The 14,294-nt window shown below is 44.8% G+C and overlaps 1 long non-coding RNA gene across 1 annotated transcript; it reads left to right on the top strand.

Annotated features, from left to right (window-relative positions):
• Window positions 1–2,547: 2,547 nt before the first annotated feature.
• Window positions 2,548–10,021, top strand: LOC139434566 (uncharacterized). Its single transcript, XR_011643886.1, has 3 exons — window positions 2,548–2,854; window positions 8,894–8,970; window positions 9,324–10,021. It is a non-coding gene; the product is annotated as an uncharacterized lncRNA (long non-coding RNA).
• Window positions 10,022–14,294: the final 4,273 nt, after the last annotated feature.

Raw genomic sequence — 14,294 nt, 5'->3', positions numbered from 1 at the left:
TTCTCACATGGCCACAACATGTGTTAAATATCAAAATGTTCAGGACAATCTCTGGTATTGCTATATATGCAAATTACTCACCTTAGAGCACTGTTTGATGAGATAAGTAGCTCAAAAGCTTAAAATGTTACATCCGATTTTCGGAAAATCTTCAAAACTCTTGTGAAAACACAAATGTACTCATGTGATCGAAATGTTTTGGTGTTTTAGATATGGTTACCAAAGTCTTAGGATCACAAAAGCAGTGAAATATTTGAATTACACTGTATATACATTTGTAATTCATGTCTAAAATGAAAAAAATGTAATTCGAGTAAAACAAGTGTTTATCACTCTACTTTCACCACAGCAGGGACTGAGATACATTAGGACTGAATAATGACTTCATATTACATACCAAGGTTCATGTGATGTGTAAAAATACAAATTGAGCATTCAACCTTTTTTTTTCAACCAACAATTTATTATAAATATGTTTATATAAATATAAGAAACTGGAAAATCTCACTATTTACAAAATTGAACATTAGAACTTTCAACCAACTATTCATTATAAATGTCAAGACAGTGTCAAGGTCTTTGTCTGTCTTCCAAGACAGTGGGTCTGGCTGCTGTGTAGGTGGGTGCTGTGTAGGTGGGGGTGATGGTGCATGGGCTGCTGTGTAGGTGGGGGGTACAAGTGCTATACGAGACCTCCATGAGACCTCCTTGCTGGCTGGATTGAAGGTGATGGCTGTGGTGGAGCCTTTGTGCTGAGGTGTATCTTGACCTGGTGGCAGCCGCATATGGAGGTGGAGGCAGCTGTAGTAATGCTGGTCTGCTGGTCCTTGGTGGTGATGGCTCTGGTGAAGTCCCTTGAGCCACAGTAGATCTTGACCTGGGAGCCGGCACAGATGGATGTTGTGGCTGCTGGATAAACGCCGCCTGTGGGCCACTAGGCCCAGACAGCTGTGAAACATCTCTGTAAAACAAATAAAAATGTAGGACAATAATTTCAACTAATTTCATTGAAATAAAGTTCAAGTAAAATGTTGCTCAAGCACAAATAACAATGCACACATAAAAAGAAAGTTTGGGAGGTTGGAAAAGGAGTCTCTCTCGATCTCTCTCACACACACACACACACACACACACACACACACACACACACACACACACACACACACACATACACACACACACACACACACACACACACACACAGGTATTTCCAGTTACTTTACATTCAGTATAAAATCACAGACACACATATACATAGGCTACATCTGATTACAAAGTCTCATCTGTACAGGAAGGTAAAAAATAACAGGCACACATAAATAAATCTATGACAAAGTCTCATCTGTACAGGACGGTAAAATAATAACAGGCACACATAAATAAATCTATGACAAAGTATCATCTGTACACAGGGTTGGGTTGTAACGGAATACATGTAACGGCGTTACGTAATCAGAATACAAAAATCAAGTAACTGTATTCAGCTCGTGTTACATTTGAAAAACGAGTAATCTGATTACAGTTACTTTCGTAAACCTGAAGTGAATACATTTTGGATTACTTATTGGAATTATTGGTGGAAAGATTTCCTCTCAACATTTAATATTCATTACTAGTAGTGTAGCAGGATGAGCAGTACATAGTGTTGTAAGGCATATTCTTTTTAGCCTATCACCGCCAGGGGGCAACCTATAAAGGGGCAGAGGCTTCTAGCTGGCGGCCTCTTGTTTGCTGGTGCCCAGACCTACCCACTTCCGTTTTTGCCGTGTTTTGCTTCCGCCACCGGCGTAGGTATGTTGTAGGGAATGGCTGGCTTCAGGTAAAGTTTCACAATTCTCTATCATACTTACGTGTAGTCACGTTTTGTTTTGTATAGCGGAGGGTCTTCCTGGCGATGCCCGTCAAGTAGCTGTAACATAGAGAGCATGGAACTCTCTCCTCTCTGCCTGATCGGTATGTACAGCGATTTGTTCAGTCAATTCACCACACCTTTCCTGAACATTAATATTATACTTGTGTGTTTATTGTTAATCTAGGGCCAAGCTAAGGCTTTAAAGAACCGCTGCTGTTTTGCTGCACCGAAAAGAGACGGGTTTCTGACGCAGGGTCATCACCCGTACTGCTGATCCTGTGTGCTGCTAAGTTCTAGTAGATTGTCTGCGTCTGGCTATCATGTCTGGTCCGGTTTGGCATTGCCTACGGCAGTATCATCACCTGCCCTACTGATCCTGTGCTACTGGACACTACTTAGATTGTTCGCTTTTGGCTACTGTGTTTGGGCCGGTTTAGCGTGGCCTACTCTGCACTATAGGTCCGCTCCCCTTAGTGGGATTCTAGTGACTGGACTGCTGGGCTAACTCCTGTTTAGTTATTCTTTCCTTCACCAATTCAAACTATTTTGTTTACTTTTGTTCCTTTTCATTAATAGTTTATTTTTGTTTATTCCTATTTTTCTTGGTTTTCTTTTGGTTTATTTTATACTTAATTAGTTTCGATATATCTTTGCTCAATTCATTGTTTGTTTCTATGATTTTGGTTTAGGTTTTCTTTATGCCGCAGGATTGCCCGTATGGCTGCGGCTAATTTTGCTTTATTTCATTTTGAGTCATTCTGTGTTTTTGTCCCCCACTTATTCCTGTTTTCCCTTGTTTTCCTCTTTTAGTTACTGAGAGCTGAAGGTGGTGGTATTGGTGTCCGAGGTGGTGGCTTCCCCCTTTCCGTGTGCTGTGCTTGCCCCGAGTTTTTGGATCTTTTCTCCGTGTGATTGTGTGAGTGTGGAACACGTGTGACCGGGGTGACTTAAGTTTGTTTTTGTGGGATCCCTCTACTCATTCGTTGACCCTCTCCCCCACTGGTAAGCCTCAGCCCCCCTTGTTCGTTCTCTCCCTTTTGGATATAGCCCTGTGTGATGGTTTTTATAAATTGTATATTTTTACTATTGTATAAATAAACTGTTCTATTTTTGATAATTTAACCACGTCTCTTGTTCTATGAGTAACCGAACCTGTGTGTCCTAGTGACTTACAACTTGTCACATTTCCCTGGGTGAAATTCCCAGGGTGGCGTTGTCGGACTTAGCGGTTTAAACCAAACTGTTAAATTAATATAATTATTCTGCGGCCACTGCTACAAACTGGCGTTGTCGGCAGGATTTACTCTTTGCTTGAACAGAGACGTGTGTTTCAATTGTTCTTTGTTTTTGTGGTTGTAAGAAACAATTGTTTTACGCCTTTAAATAATTGTTTTATATTGTGTTCCGAAGCAAAACAGCAGCTGGTTTCTTGTGGACCTGTGTTAAGTCACAGTGTTATTTGTCGTGTATTTCCTGTCCATTTGTTGCCCATCTCCCCATTTAAATTAGGAACGGTGTAGCTATGGAGGAAGAGTTACAAGAATTGAGGGATTTAGTTGCCCAGTTGAAAGCAGACAATGAGAGGCTGTGGCAGGAACAGGCTGTGGCGGTGCCTGGACCTAGTGCTGCACCTCTCCTTGCTGCTCCGCCACCTTCTGCTCTTTCCCATGCTAGTGCCCTTTCAGCGGAGAGACTGGTTTTTGTGCCCCGAGACAGGAAATGTCCCATGTTTAGGGGAAGATCAGGAATAGGTTTGAGTGAATGGATTGAGGAAATACAGGCTTCTATGAGAGCGCGCCGTTTGGCTATATCCGATCAGGCATTTTTCCTGTTTGACCATCTCGAAGGAGAGGCCCGTGATGAGATAAAATACCGTTCAAGTGCTGAGCGGGAAGACCCTGTTAAAGTCCTTGCTGTGTTGCAAGAGCTGTATGGTTGTTCTGATTCTTACGTAGCTTTACAAGAGGCTTTCTTCTCCCGACGACAGCAAGAAGGGGAGACTTTGCAGGAATTCTCCCTTGCGTTGCTTAGTCTTATGTCATCTGTGAAGCAGCGGGCGCCTGACAACATTCCTAATGCAGAGGTTTTGCTGCGCGACCAATTTGTAGAGCATGTCATTGACGGTGCATTGCGACGTGAGTTAAAACAGTTTGTACGTCGGCAACCTACTGCAGCATTACTTGATGCCAGGGCGGAAGCAATCAGGTGGGAGCGGGAGGGTTTGCCTGGTGCTAATAGGGGCCGTAGTCACTCTGTCCCTTCAGTTCTTGGTCTGCAGTATGGAGTTCAGGGTGGTCCTCAGGTGTCTGAACTGAGTGAGATGAGAGAGATGCTAAAACTCCAGCAAGAGCAGCTTAACACACTTACTCAAAACATTTCTCGTTTCCAGGACTCTCAGCTGCGCAGTCACCCTCCCTATAGGGGCCCCATCATTTGCAGACATTGCCAGCTACCCGGTCATTTAGCCAGAGAGTGCGATGGGGTACGTACTGCTCCTCGTGCTCGACCGTCCTCACCTGCTCAACAGTCTAGCGGGCAGCGCCGTTTCACTCAGCCATCGGAAAACTAGCGCCCGCCGAATTACAGAGCCACAGGCTCAGATGAGGCTTTTAAGCTCATGTCGTCTTGTCCACATTTAGATGTCAGCATGGGGGGAGTTATGGTTCCTTGCTTGGTGGATACTGGGTCCATGGTGTCCACCGTCACAGAGCTTTTTCCTTCAGCACTTTGAGCCTTGGGGCCAAGAGAAGCTTCAATCTTGTCACTGGCTGCAGCTCAGGGCAGCCAATGGGTTAGCCATCCCTTACATCGGCTACTTGGAGCTGGACGTTGAGCTATGTGGAAAGGTAATGGCAAGCTGTGGCGTGTTGGTGGTCAAGGACCCCCCCGGTGGTGTCTCTTCTGCAGTCCCTGGTATCTTGGGGATGAACATCATCCGCAGATGTTATCAAGAGCTCTTTGGACAGCATGGGTTGGCCTTGTTTTCCTAACCTCCTGTATCTGAGGCCCCCCAGTCATTCCTTGAGGCTTTGCAAAAATGCCATCAGTCCAGTGTGCAGCCCCCCCCTGGCGTCTCAGGAGGGGTAAAAGTGCGTGGAAGGAAGGCTTGTCGTATCCCTGGTGGCATGATGAAGATTGTTGCAGCCACATGCTCAGAGCAGTACTCAAGTGGCACTGTGTTATTTGAGCCCTTGGATTCGGGTCTTCCGGCTGGATTGCTTGCCTCTCCAGCTCTGGTTCGGGTGGAAAGGGGCACCGCCTATATTCCTATTGTGAACGTGGGCTCCGTAGACGTGTTGCTCTATCCCCGCACACTGGTAGGCACACTCGATGAAGTTCGGCTGGTTAACTTGCCTGTTGGTGTCACCGAAGTACCATCTAGTGTGGCCAGAGTGGCATCCCAGGCTGCCTTTCCCTCTGTGCCTGACCAGCTGGATGCTCTGGACCTGTCTTCCTTGCCTGCTGAAGAACAGGTTAAGGTATGGTCTCTTTTGACAAAGCACACATCTGTCTTTTCTGCTCACGAAGGGGACTTAGGTTGCACCACCTTGATCTCTCATGACATCCCTCTTCTTGATGACGTCCCCGTGAAGCAACGCTATAGGCGCATTCCCCCGTCTGAGTATGAGGTAGTGAAGGAGCACATCAACCAACTTCTTGAATCACAGATCATAAGAGAGAGTTGCAGCCCCTACGCATCCCCCATCGTGCTAGTGAAAAAGAAAGATGGCAGCCTGCGCATGTGCGTAGACTACAGGCAGCTGAACAGCAAAACCAGGAAAGATGCTTTTCCTCTCCCTCGAATCGAAGAGTCCCTTGATGCGCTGACCGGTGCCTGCTGGTTTTCCACTATGGATTTAGCCAGTGGGTATAACCAGGTACCAGTTGCAGAAGCAGACCGGTCAAAAACTGCGTTTTGCACCCCGTTTGGCCTCTTTGAGTGGAATCGGTTGCCCTTTGGACTCTGCAATGCTCCTGGCACCTTCCAAAGATTGATGCAGCGGATCTTTGGGGACCAACAATGCCAATCTTTGCTTTTATACCTTGATGACATTGTGGTATTCTCTTCCACAGTGGATCAACATCTTGAGAGGTTGGAGGTCGTGCTGAGAAGGCTACAGCATGAGGGCTTAAAGGCTAAGCTATCAAAGTGTGCTTTCTTCCAGCGAGAGGTGCGTTACCTGGGCCATGTGATTTCTGACCAGGGTGTCTCTACTGATCCCAGCAAACAGGAGGTGGTAGCCTGTTGGCAGCCCCCCACTACCTTCTCTGGACTGCGGTCGTTCCTTGGTTTTGCCAGTTACTACCGTAGGTTTGTGGAGGGCTTTGCCAAATTGGCGGCCCCTCTACATACGTTGGTGGCTGAGTTGGGAGGCACCAAGTCCAAAAGGAGATCAGAGCGTGAAATCGCTGGGAACTGGACTGAGGAGTGTCATAGGAGCTTTGAGGCTCTCAAGACAAAGCTCACCACGGCACCTGTGCTTGCCTATGCCGACTTCTCCCTCCCATTCATTCTGGAGGTCGACGCAAGCTTTGGTGGCCTCGGAGCTGTGCTATCACAGGAGCAAGGTGGTAAGGTCAGGCCCATAGCTTATGCCAGCAGAGGTCTGAGGCCCACTGAACGCAATTCTGCCAACTACAGCTCTATGAGGCTGGAGTTCTTGGGGCTCAAGTGGGCCATGACTGAGAAATTTAGGGAATATCTGCTTGGTCATAAATGTGTTGTCTTCACTGACAACAATCCCCTTAGCCACCTGTCCACAGCAAAGCTTGGAGCCACTGAACAACGTTGGCCAGCCCAACTTGCGTCTTTCGATTTTGAGATTAAGTACCGCTCGGGTAGAAGTAATGGAAATGCTGATGCCCTGTCCCGTCATCACCCACCAGGGGTGCAAGATCTTGAAGCTATGCTCCCTAGCACCTCGCTCCCCTTGCCTTTACGGCAAGCCTTGCCAGTGGCACAGGCAACCCAAGCAGCTGTCATAGCCTTGCCTCATCATACACAGTCTGATATGGAGGCACTTCAGCAAGCCGACCCCGTCCTTCAGGAACTCTTGGTGTTCTGGAGAAGGAGGCAGCGTCCCAGCAATGATGAGAGGAAGCAGTTGTCCCGGCAAGCATTGGCACTGCTCCGTCAATGGGACCGGTTAGTTGAGAGGAGTGGGGTCCTCTATCGTCAGATATTTCGCTCTGATGGGGCTGAAGCAGTTCTGCAGCTGCTTTTGCCAGCTGTTTTGAGAGAGCAGGTGCTCACCGAAGTCCACCAGAGGCATGGCCACCAAGGTATTGAAATAACCTTGGAGCTACTTAGGCAGCGGTGTTACTGGCCAGGTATGTCCTCTGAGGTGGTACATTGGTGCAGCAGTTGTGAAAGGTGTCAAATTGCCAAGGACACTCGACCAGCGGCTCGTGCTCCCATGGGACACTTGCTGGCTTCGAGACCCAATGAAATTCTAGCCATTGACTTCACTGTCTTGGAGCCCACCTATAGTAGGTTGGAAAATGTCCTTGTAATTACAGACATTTTTAGCAAGTACACTTTGGCTTGTGCCACCCGTGACCAACGAGCCTCCACTGTAGCTCAAGTTCTGGTCACAGAATGGTTTTCAAAGTTTGGTGTCCCAGCCCGTATACATTCAGACCAAGGCCGGAACTTTGAGAGCATTCTTATTCAACAACTTTGCAGCCTCTATAACATTGAGAAATCGCGCACAATCCCTACCATCCGGCAGGCAATGGTCAATGTGAACGGTTCAACCGAACCCTTCACAACTTGCTGCGTACTCTCCCTGTGTCTCGGAAACGGGATTTGAACTCCTGCTTGCCACAACTACTGTATTCGTACAACACTACTCCCCATCAGTCAACTGGTGAATCTCCATTCTTGTTGTTTGGACAAGAGCCCAGGCTCCCAGTTGATTTTCTGTTGGGTAGAGTCCCTGATCCAGTCGGTGGTCCTGTCCATGAGTGGATTCAGGAGCATCAGGTAAAGTTGCAAATTGCCTTTGAAGGAGCTCAAGACAGGTTAAAAACTGCAGCAGAGCGCAGAAAAATGTGCCATGACCAGTATGTCAAAGATGTCCCATTGAACGAAGGCCAGTTAGTTTGGTTGCGAGATTGTGGTGCAAGAGGGCGCCATAAGATCAGGGATATTTGGAGTTCTGTCAGGTATATAGTCGTGAAAGCACCAAACGGCGGTTCGGTGTACACGATTGCACCTGCAAACGACCTGACCAAAATCAAACGGGTCCACCGCACTTTGTTGAAAGCTGTGATTGGCACACACTCTCCAGATGATGTCCCTGTCCCTCTCTCAATTCCTCCTGACTCACCAGAGTCAGATGATGAGCTTTCCTTTGATGGTGACCTGTGGGTTTCAAGAAATGAAGCTCCGAATCGTCCTTTTACCAGATCAGCTGTCGTGACCCAAGAAACCCCTTGGTGGCTGCCTCCACCATCGGACGAAGCCTCCATTGAGGCCGGTCCTTCGGTAGCTCTCGCTGCCATGCCAGAATTGCCTTCCCCTCGCTTGGCTATCCCTACATCCACTTGTCCTGATTCTAGCGCAGTGACCTTGCGACGGACACCACGGTTAACCGCTGGGCAGCATCCTAATGTCCATCATCTCCCTAGAGCGTTGGGAGAATTGGCGCCTGTGGCTGAAAACTCTCCTGGTCTGGTGTCTAACTCTGTGTCTGTCATCTTTAGACCTTGGGCCTAGGTTAGCTAACCTGGGCTTGATTTGTACATCGTCGGGGCGACGATGAAAATGGGGGGGGTAGATTGTAGCAGGATGAGCAGTACATAGTGTTGTAAGGCATATTCCTTTTAGCCTATCACCGCCAGGGGGCACCCTATAAAGGGGCAGAGGCTTCTAGATGGCGGCCTCTTGTTTGCTGGTGCCCAGACCTACCCACTTCCGTTTTTGCCGTGTTTTGCTTCCGCCACCGGCGTAGGTATGTTGTAGGGAATGGCTGGCTTCAGGTAAAGTTTCACAATTCTCTATCATACTTACGTGTAGTCACGTTTTGTTTTGTATAGCGGAGGGTCTTCCTGGCGATGCCCGTCAAGTAGCTGTAACGTAGAGAGCATGAAACTCTCTCCTCTCTGCCTGATCGGTATGTACAGCGATTTGTTCAGTCAATTCACCACACTTTTCCTGAACATTAATATTATTATTATCTTTCCTTCACCAATTCAAACTATTTTGTTTACTTTTGTTCCTTTTCATTAATAGTTTATTTTTGTTTATTCCTATTTTTCTTGGTTTTCTTTTGGTTTATTTTATACTTAATTAGTTTCGATATATCTTTGCTCAATTCATTGTTTGTTTATATGATTTTGGTTTAGGTTTTCTTTATGCCGCAGGATTGCCCGTATGGCTGCGGCTAATTTTGCTTTATTTCATTTTGAGTCATTCTGTGTTTTTGTCCCCCACTTATTCCTGTTTTCCCTTGTTTTCCTCTTTTAGTTACTGAGAGCTGAAGGTGGTGGTATTGGTGTCCGAGGTGGTGGCTTCCCCCTTTCCGTGTGCTGTGCTTGCCCCGAGTTTTTGGATCTTTTCTCCGTGTGATTGTGTGAGTGTGGAACACGTGTGACCGGGGTGACTTAAGTTTGTTTTTGTGGGATCCCTCTACTCATTCGTTGACCCTCTCCCCCACTGGTAAGCCTCAGCCCTCCTTGTTCGTTCTCTCCCTTTTGGATATAGCCCTGTGTGACGGTTTTTATAAATTGTATATTTTTACTATTGTATAAATAAACTGTTCTATTTTTGATAATTTAACCACGTCTCTTGTTCTATGAGTAACCGAACCTGTGTGTCCTAGTGACTTAAAACTTGTCACATTTCCCTGGGTGAAATTCCCAGGGTGGTGTTGTCGGACTTAGCGGTTTAAACCAAACTGTTAAATTAATATAATTAATCTGCGGCCACTGCTACAGTAGGTACAGCCGAATCATCACAGCCCACAAAACCTATTACCGCCGCAGATGGACCAAAAAAGCGTTTGAAAAAAAATCGCGGGTCCGCTTGCTCAGTGAAACAATAACAACGAAACATGGAGGAACAAAAGTCTGCATTTAAATCGTGTGTGTGTATATATGCCAACACTGGCAGGACAGAAGGCGACACGCTCGTTCTAAGCCCTGTCCCTCACTCCTCACATCCCAAGCTTCATCCCCAAAACGTGTATTATGTTACATGGTTTCAGATGTGATGTTTCAGTGTGCTCTTGATAAGCCATTAAAACAGTAAAAACACGTTCAGTTTCCTTTTGCTTTTTGTGTCTCCTGTTCACCAAAACATATCCAGGAAAAAGAAAGTAATCCAAAAGTAATCTGATTGCCTGATTAAGGCACGTAACTGTAACTGTATTCGGATTACTTTCAGAGCCATGTAATCAGTAATCAGTAACTGATTACATTTACAAAGTAAATCTCTCGTGAAGTCGTCAACTTTTTTTAGCCATTTTCTCTGTCTCTCGCTCTCTCCACACAGACGTAAACTGATGGGAGACACGTGGTTTGTTTTTTTTACTTGGTGGGTAGGTCCTTAGTGATTTCTCGATGTCCATTGGTCATTTCAGACCATGATGTCTGCCGGCTGAGATTTCCTTGACGGACACACGAATCCACCAATCCCACACAGTGTAAAGTCAAGCTGCTTTGAGCGGCCATATTGGCTTCCAGCAATTCTGCGGATATCTGAATCATGTTTCTACTCCTTATAATCGAAAATATATGATTAATTACGTAAAATTATGCGCACCTGGACGCGCCGGCGCGGGTTAAACCCAGAGTGTTAAATATTACATATCTTCCGTAATTCTCTATTTATAGAGCCCTGCTGAGAAGACTTCTAGACAAACAGGAGAACTGCTGCCAAAACTGAATACGTGATGTGGATCATAAATATATAAGCAATTAAACAACATCTTACATTTCTTTTCACACAATACGTCTCCTTGCAGTATCAACACTAATTCAGCTGACTTTTATATTTGATATAATTGGTAGATAGGTTATATTTACACCATAAAGGTGCAGAGCTGATAGAAAGGGACACCTGGTGGTTAAAGCATGTTATTGAATTGTATTATTTTAATGGTTTAGTGAGGGCGGCGCCCTATCGCCCCCTAGCAGCCACTGGATAATGAACAAAAAAAACGAATTTGTGTTGAAACCAGACAGGGGTGACAGTTAACCTTAGCTGTTGACTGTTGAAGTTCCATTGCATTCTGTGTTTAAAAACAATACAAAGCATGTAAAAGTGTGAACCCCTTTTAAACTGTCTTGCAACATAGTTTTAAGAAAACAGAGAAATCCCCGGGTTCACTGTAGATAAAACTAAACCCCAATAAAGGATTGGAAGGAACCAAAATGTAGGTGCTAAAGAAAGGAACTTTCCCTCCACTCTTAGATAAGTACTAAGTAATAGACAAGTAAAGGGCAGAGGCGTCACATGTCAGTGAGCTCAAAGACAGTGAGCGATGGCGTATTTCATCCTGGCATCATTTAAGAGCTGATCAATACCTAACAAGACCATGGCATCATTCTTTTCTGGTGGAACACAAATATATCTCTCTCTCATTTTATAATGTACAGTGTCAAAACCGAACTCTGAGGCATGAACCCAAAACTCGATACAAAAGTTGTTTTTTCAAAATAAGGTTCTTTACTGGGTTTGGCACAGTTTACTTATTAAAAAAAATATATCACTCGATAGAGGAAAACGTCACCTAAGGTGTGGAACAACTAAAACACTAGAGGAAAATGTAACACAGCTAATAAAACAAAAACACTCAATAGAGGAAAAAGGCAAATCAATGTTCCTGGCTTGGCTAAAGATGCTGGTAGTCTACGTGACATAACAAGATGAACTGGCACAAGACAAAGGGAGACCAGGACAATATAAACACAAGGTTAGGGGGTACAGGGGGACACAATCAGGGCCGGGTAGACAATCACAGACACGGGTGACACACCGGCGGGGTTACTTTTCCAAAAAAACAGGAAGAGACGACACAAAGACAGGACAAAGCTAACTTAAATAATCTTCCGAGATATGACACACAGGCATTTACAAAGTACTCACACATAAAGGACCCATTGCAGCTAGTAATTCATAATTTCCTTATTTAAATATGTATTTTAAATTCAGTAAGATAATCGCATCATCCTTTCAATACATGGAATAGGAAATGCTTCTGTGCCTTCCTAATAGACCCCTGACACTGATGGACAGAGGTGAAATGTACTGTTATGATGATCAAACACGAAACCTGCAGTCATGTCATCATTCTGATTAACAACCAGGTCGGCTCTGTTTTACATGACGGGCCTAATCTCAGCCATTAAATATTACTACAATTTGTATCTTTCCACAAAAATGCAGAAGTGCAGAATCGAAGCCAGTCTTCGAATTATACAACATTCATCTTATTCCAGCAAGATCCAGGTTGAAAGCACCATGACAGGCGAACTGTCTGCATGCTGCATGCCAGCACTGCGTCAAACAGAAAGACAGCAGCAACACGGGAAGTGAATTAGGAACTTTGAAAGTCGGCTTTGTTGGGAATTGTGATTAAATAGCCTGGATCCTGCCATATTATTATAACAAATACAAAATACAAAAGTCACATTCATACAGTAAAGATAAGCTGATGTGAACGTACAGTATGTCTTATGTGATAGTGAAATTAATATCTACTGGATATATGTTCGGTCAAAACTTGCTGATGTTATATTGGGCGCTAGAAATATTTAAAATACCTTTTTCACAATTTTCTGAAATGTAATAGGTATCAGGACAGGTATCAGGCTTTTGGCGAGATGGACTGAATACCCCAGTATGACTGTTGGCAACAATTAATCCAAAAATAAACGTGTGAAGTTAAAACAGCACTTAACAAGTCAATAAATGATTGGGAACTTGGATTGATGTACCTTCCCTCTATGCTCCTTTACTTATCAGTGAGAGTTATTGAAGCTAATAAATTAGATAACATTTTGGATGTGATTGATCCGTCAATGGTTGGACATCATAATAACACTTTCAGAGATCAAAATATTTGCATTGAATTTTAGCCTATTATATTTGTGCGCCACACATTGTAAGCATTATGTCCTTGTTTGATATTTTCCATGATGAATTACAATTGATTCATTACACGTACGGGGCCTGAAAGCAGGGCCGGCCCTGACCAATTTGCTGCCCTAGGCAAGATTTTAGCCCCCCCCCCCAAATGCAGACACTCACTATGACTCGCACATGCACGGTTGTGGCATGACCACCAAAACAGAAAGATATGGACACAAGATGTGTGCAATTTAGTTTCCTATCCATGTGAATATGATTTAAGTGTGGGGGGGGGACCTAACCTCCTCTAGCGGTTTCCGTGGGGCATGTTCCCCCGGGAAGACTTTTTTTTAATATTGAAGTTAAACGCATCAATCTGGTGCACTTTAAGAGCAACATTAGGAGATCTATGGATAGATCTCTCAACACCCATATGAAACAGAACTGTAAACAGATTTTCTTTTTCTTTATGGATATTTTACAAATTACTCCCCTTTCAAACTGTCCATCCAAGGTTATCAGAGCCTCTCAGTCTTTCGGGAGAGAGCTCTCTAAAGCTCTCCCTCCCGCGGCCGCTTACACAGTACATTCCATTGTTAATAAAAGCACACAGAAGCTGTATACGTTTTTTGGGAGTTTGATATATTTTAAATTAACACAAATACAAAATTAAAACCTATAATTGCACACTAAAACCATTATTTAAAAAAAAGAACAATTTCACATAAACCTCTGTTTTTTACTGGGACTGGGGCAGTTCAACTTGATTTTTTTGGGGGGGGAGGGTGCCATCGCTGTACGCAATATAGGCGTAGTTCTGTTAGTATAAGATAATAAGATGTACTTTGTTGATCCAAAATCGGGAAAGTGTGTTATGAAATTTAAAAAAAACATTTTTTGAATTTCTAACATTTTTTTTTCCCCAATTTTCGGCTCCCCCTATGGGTTGATGCGCCCTTAGCATTCGCCTATACTGCCTATGCCGAGGGTCGGCCCTGCCTGAAAGAGAGGGTGTTGATGAAGCTGTTAGTGCAACAACTTACTGTGTATCGCTCACTGATTGGACGATGCAGCGCATGCACTGATCTGGCTGCTGTCAGACGATCAGCTGTGCAGCGTCATCACAAACGGACGTCACTTCACGTGACGCTCCGGAGGAAATGATGTCCCATTGCTCTTAAAACTAATTTCCCTGCTTCTCGTAGTTTCCTTGCGTCTCTCCATGCTTCCCTGGTGGGAGGGACTAGTCGCAGGGAAACGACGCAAGTGAGGGACGCAAGGAATCCATTTAACCCATGATTTAACCGAAGTGACGCACCCCCGGTAGAATTCCAAGTATGCTGGACATTGGAACAGTCCTTCGGC

Source organism: Pseudochaenichthys georgianus, chromosome 1 (genome assembly GCF_902827115.2).
Source record: "Pseudochaenichthys georgianus chromosome 1, fPseGeo1.2, whole genome shotgun sequence".
In the NCBI taxonomy this organism is placed as follows: Eukaryota; Metazoa; Chordata; class Actinopteri; order Perciformes; family Channichthyidae; genus Pseudochaenichthys; species Pseudochaenichthys georgianus.
This window is presented reverse-complemented; position numbering and strand designations above follow the sequence as displayed.